The sequence below is a fragment of the Gobio gobio genome (genome assembly GCF_949357685.1).
Source record: "Gobio gobio genome assembly, chromosome: 17".
Classification (NCBI taxonomy): Eukaryota; Metazoa; Chordata; class Actinopteri; order Cypriniformes; family Gobionidae; genus Gobio; species Gobio gobio.
In genome coordinates, this window is record NC_137110.1 from 22,555,688 (window position 1) to 22,562,132 (window position 6,445).

A 6,445-nucleotide genomic window follows, 5' to 3' on the forward strand; every position below is an offset into this window, starting at 1 on the left:
ATTCTCATGCCGTTTTGGTTAGTGTCAGCTGAAGCAGTGATGGAGAATGATGTCATGAAAGACAGGAGCAGAGATCCTCTACACCACAAACTCATCACTTCGAATTACTCTTCCGGAGAGGAGACAAACTTGGACTTGAGCTGTTCAATTAATAATTACACCTTTCACCTCATCTTTAATGCATAATTAGGTCTCATATCAAAGGTGGTATGATGAGAAAGCATTCTGGCCCACTGACGTATAACCCATAGAGCCTCTCTATTTCCCTATTTCCCAGTTTGTTTGTTTTCTTTACCAGTGAAAAGGCACTGAAGGCCCTATAAGCCCACTTTCACCCTCTTTACAACACATTCATATAAAATAAGCAGGGCACGTTTTATTACATAGTTGCACTGACTATCTATTTTTAAACAATACCCTTTTAAGAATTATATTCAGTAAATGTGATCTGCTGTTTTACTTATGTTTCATGTTATTCCAGTTCTTTGAACTGATAGTTGCTTGGTTGTGTGGTTGTTATCGTGACAGCTCAGAGCAGTGAGGTCATTACATAAAAGACAGTGCTGAATCCAGCCTCACACATGTAATGCTATTTTATGATGTCAGAGCTGCAGCTGTTCAAATCGTTTCTAAGAAAAAAAACCTAAAAGTAGATAAAAGATAAAAATCGCATTACCAGTTCCCGGGAAACTGCAACATTTTGCACCCCGTGGTCCAATGTGCAAATCTCTTTAACATATTATATCACATAAAAAAAAATAATATCAAATGTAATATCTATCTATCTATCTATCTATCTATCTATCTATCTATCTATCTATCTATCTATCTATCTATCTATCTATCTATCTATCTATCTATCTATCTATCTATCTATCTATCTATCTATCTATCTATCTATCTATCTATCTATCTATCTATCTATCTATCTATCTATCTATCTATCTATCTATCTATCTATCTATCTATCTATCTATCTATCTATCTATCTATCTATTTCTGCAACTACCTAGCAACCACCCAGGACACCCAAGCGACTGCATAACTACACCCTAGAAACTGCCTAGAAACCACAGGAATCATGCTTGTAACTGCAAATCAACACCTTAGCAACCACGAGCAACATAGCAAAACCCTAGCACTCTCCCAGAATATCCCAGAAATTCTAGCAACCATCTATAGCAACCACTCAAAACACATTACCAACCACTTAGCTACCACCCAGAACACCCTAACAACTGTATAGCAACACCATAGCAACCATCCAGAACACCTAGTAATATCTTAGTGACTGCAGAGCAAAACCCTCGCAACCACACAGAACATCCCAGAAACAACCTATTAGGGTGTTATTTGTTGTTGTGAAGGCATTGCTAGGCAGTTGCAAGGTTGTCCCGAGTGGTCATCTCCAGCCGAGAAAAGGAAAGGGTTTTACAGCCCTTTATCGTACACAAGAGGGATGGGGGGCTCAGACCAATTCTGGACCATTGAATTCTGAATCAGGCCCTTTACATGCTCCCATTCAAGATGCTCTAACGAGTGAGATCCCAGGATTGGTTCACAGCGATAAACCTGAAGTACGCACGCTTTCATGTCTCCATCCTTCCTCAGCACAACCTCGAATGTTTACCAAAGTCACAGAGGCCGCCCTTGTCCCATTGAGGGAAGTGGGCATTCGTATACTCAACTATCTCAACGACTGGCAAATTCTGGCTCACTCTCGACTCGAGAGTTGTTGTGTGCACACATGGTCCTCTAGGATCTTCAGGTCAGCTGGGATAAGAGCAAGCTCTCCTCTGTGCAGAGCATCTCTCCGAGTTGGACTCGGTTGCAATGACAGCATGTTTTTCAGAAATGCTAAACTGAATTTGTTCAATTATACAACAGCGTTCCAAATACTTCCAGAAGCTCCTGGGGCATATGGCATCCTCGGTCACAGTAACGCTGCTTGTGTTGATGTATATGAGGCTGCTTCAGAACTGGCTTCATGCCCAAGTCCCAAAATGGGCATGGGGCCATGGCATTGTGTGTCCATCACTCCCACTGGGGTTTTGCCGCACATTCAGCCCTGGGATATATCTTGGGTTTCTGTGGGCAGGAGTTCCATTAGAACAAGTGTCTGCATGTGTTATGCATTGTGTTATGCATTGTTGTCACAACAGTCGTGTCCAAGACAGGCTGGGGCCCCGTATGCAACGGGGATGCAGCTTGGGGGTTTTGGACAGGCCCCCACTGCACTGGCACACCAACTTCCTCGAGTTGTTGGCTGTTCTAGTCCTGAGGAGGTTTCGACCCTTGATTCAGGGCAAGCAAGTGTTGATCGGGATGCAGTGGTACACAGCTGGCACAGGGGCCTGCACAAGTATGCATTTCTCCCATTAAGCCTCATTGCACAAACACTGTGCCAGATCAGGGAGGACGCACAACAGATCCTGATGGTCACGCCTTATTGTGGGGTCCCTGGACATGATGAGGAATTCAGAGAGCTATCACCAACGGTGATAGACACAATCACTCAATGAGTAGCGCTTATTCGTTGCTTGGTGTTCTTCCCAAGGAGAAGACCCATGGAAATGTGGTATTGAGTCAGTGCTTTCCTTCCTCCAAGAAGGCCTGAAGAGGCACTTATCTACCTCCACCCTGAAGGTGTACGTGGCTGCAATAGAAGCAAATCACGACCCCTTGGATGGTAGATCAGTAGGAAAGCACAACCTGATTATTAGGTTCCTGAGAGGTGCACAGAGATTAAATCCTCCAAGATTGTGGCTCATACCCTCTTGGGATCTCTCAGTGGTCTGTACGCCTTACAGAGAGATCCATTTGAGCCTTTACAGTCAGTCAAGATTAGTGTCTTCTCTATGAAGACAGCCTTTCTGACTGCGCTCACTTTTATCAAGAGGGTGGGGGACCTTCAAGCCCTCCATTAACAAAATGTATCTAGAGGGCCGGCAGACTATCATGTTTTCATCAGGTTCTCACTACCCCTTTCAGGAATCAGGTGGTAACCTTGCAAGTGATCTCTTCTGACATGGGAGACCCTATCTCTGTTGTGCCCAGTGCATGCTTTGCAGATTTACCTGGATTGCACACAGAGTTTTAGTCTTCAAGGAAAAAATGGCCCACTGCATTGTGAATGCCATTGTGTTGTGAGGTACGTTGTGAAAGGATTGAGATGCTGTGTTGGCTCCTTAGCACAAACCTAAATGTGTGAGGCATGGCGGCCATCTTTTATACCCTGTATGCAAATGTCATTATTATCAATTATATTATATTAATTATATTATATTACAGGTTTTTTTATTTGCTTTGGTACTATTTTCACAAGCAAGGTGTACATTTTCAAAACTCTTAGTACAAAAACTGATCACACTTGCAATGCAGCTAGTCATTCTTTCAAAACCTGATGTAATGCTTTCATTCAGTTGCACATATTTTCATTCCACATAATCATTGTTTCAAAAACAAGATTATTGTAATATGTAATGAGAACATTTGGTTTAATCACAGAAACACAACAGTATGATCTTCTTTCAATTTAGTATTTAAAAATCAGTTCATTTAATAGCAAACAATGCAGGATACATGTTTCAAATCACCCTCGTTGCTGAAATCTACAGTAACATACACATTACTGTCATCTAAAGAAAATACACTTACATTGCCTAACTTATGTAATTGAATCCATAATGTTTGTAATAGTATCTATTCAGTGTTTTATCAAAAGGTGTGATGAAGGTACGACACAGCCATGAGGTTCTGGGCTATAGAACATAATCTACTGCCTATACAGTAAATGTTCTCACTGTACCATATGACTGAATCTATACTGTAGTTGACCTTTATAAGGGTGCGTTACAGTAATGCGCAGTCTCTACCATGGTAATCTGTTTACAGTATAACATGGCATACATACTGTAATGTAACATCCTGAATTTGATGCCATCCGTCTCCCTTTTTCTGATTTCTGATCTGTCTGATGTTTCACCATCATTGACACACACACACACACACACACACACACACACACGCACGCACGCACGCACACACACGCACAAACAAGCACGCACGCACGCACGCACGCACGCACGCACGCACGCACGCACGCACGCACACACACACACACACACACTCCATAGACTCTCCATATAGACATTATGATTTTTTTACTTTACAAACTCTATTTTTCCCCTTACACTAAACCTACCCATCACAGAAAACTTTCAGCATTTTTATATTTTCACATTTTTAAGCTTGTTTCCTCTTGGGGACAAAAAAAAAAAAGTCCCTGTAAGGACAAGGATTTAAGATATTGCCATCTTTAATGGGGCATTTTTTCATCCTCATAGAGTTTACCAGGCCACACAGGCATTGAGGATGGATATCGACTACAAAGGGATCGCTTGCGAGCAGCCGAGCACACTTCTTCTTTTCGTGTTCTTAGTGTTCTTCAAAGTTCTTTAATTAGCTGTATAACAATGAGTTTTCGCCCCCCAAAAATTAACATCAAATAAACTAATGTACTGCAATCATTGAATAAATTAACTTTATAGATCTTTCTCTCTTATATCTGGTCAAAGAATTTAATCTACATCACAGCATATATGACGAGTCATGCATATAGTGGGAGAAAAAGCAGTGAATGTGGGTGATGCTCAAACCACTCTTGCATCGATGTTGAATGGTGAAATTGGACATCGTCCCACACAACTAGACAATTTCACTCAATTTGCTCCTGATCAGCCTGCGGAAAGTGGATTTCACTGAGGGAGTTAAACATTTTTTGTATTTCTGTGTTGTGCGGCCCCAAGACAAGACACCAGTGGATTGCAGCACTTGTTGTCCAGGGACATTGACTGTGGCACAATGTTTATATTGGGCTGAATACCATAATTAATGACATGGTCAATTAGGGTGGCTCTGATTTCATTCTAAACCCGTCTGTACCCTATCCTTCTACCTCTCCTCTCTCCTCTCACACCTTGCTCTCCCCTTCCCCTTTTGCCCATGTCTTCTTATATTTTATTCTCCTGCTCTTTCCACTAATACCATTGCCTTCCAGTCTACCATCACTTCTCCCTATTCCTCCATCTTCTCCTCTTCCTATCCTGAACTATTCTTGCTCCATTTCCTCTTTTTATACCATCTTTTCCTTTCTACCTCTTCCACTGTTCCTCTCCCTCTCAGTATTTCCCTTCCTCTATCCTCTCCAAAACCTCTCACTTTTACACCTCTTCCTTTCCCATTCTTTTTTCCCCTTTTTATAGTTTTTGTAATTGAGATAGCTTTGTAAACAGTTATTTCCTGTGGTTTGAGTATTACTAACTCAGCAGATTTATTTGTGGCTAATTGAGAACATTCCAAGTGCAACTGTGAATGTAACAAATTCAACAGAGTTTTGTTTGTTGTGTTTGGAAAAATTGTGCACAAATGATTGTGATTTTTTTACAACCAATAAAAAGAGCAGCTTAATATATACTTTTTTTGGTTGGTATATGAACTACTGTGAAAACATTTGAGAAGCCCACAGTGTTTTGAAAAAATGATGCATGTGATTTGTAATTGGCATAAAATTAAGAGAAATGTACAACCTGTTTAGGAAATTTACAAAGTGTTCAGATTACTGTTAACTTTTGAGAACAGTGACCTGAGTTTTGAGAAATGTGTCAAATCTATTGAGTAATAAAAACTGTAAATGATGAATGGGACACCCTATGGTCTCATGTACTTAACGGACACGCGCATTCGGCAGCAAGTCTGCAATTACTTATGAAGTGTGCCATTTGGGACAGGGCCTATCATAACCTTTACCATATAACAGTGAAAACATGGATAGATGGAAAATTCAGTCAATGGATTGTCAAGTCAAGTAGATTTGAAGTAAATTCCTATGTACACTACCAGTGGACTATACGCAAAAAATTCAGATACTCAGAATTAGGAACATATATGTTTTCTTTATAAATCAATCATTCTTTATAAATCAACATTCAAATAATGTAAGTTTAAGTCTCGATCAAAAGATTGAGTACAAGTATAGGCCAAATATATTTAGACTTTTCGGTCAGTAAATTGTATGCATATTTCTGAGAAGTACATAAAGTATATTTATGAGAAGTTCATAAAACGTAGACTGAAAGTACTTTTCTTATTTTTTAGGTTAAAAGAAGTATACTAATAGTACACTTGAATAAACTTCCTTTTTGTAAGAGTTGTCTTGACAAACTTAAAAAAAAAATCTTGTTAAACATATACTTTTTATTGTTTTATCATTGCTTTTATTGTTTATAACTTGCGATTTTGTGACATCTGAAGTTCATTTTCTACTCAAAATGACACATTCATACTCAAATCGAGGTATTGAATGTTACCGTCATTGTACAGACGGTTTTATCGGACGCACGCGCGTTGTGTTAGTGCAAATTGTTACGAGGATTTTATTGATTTT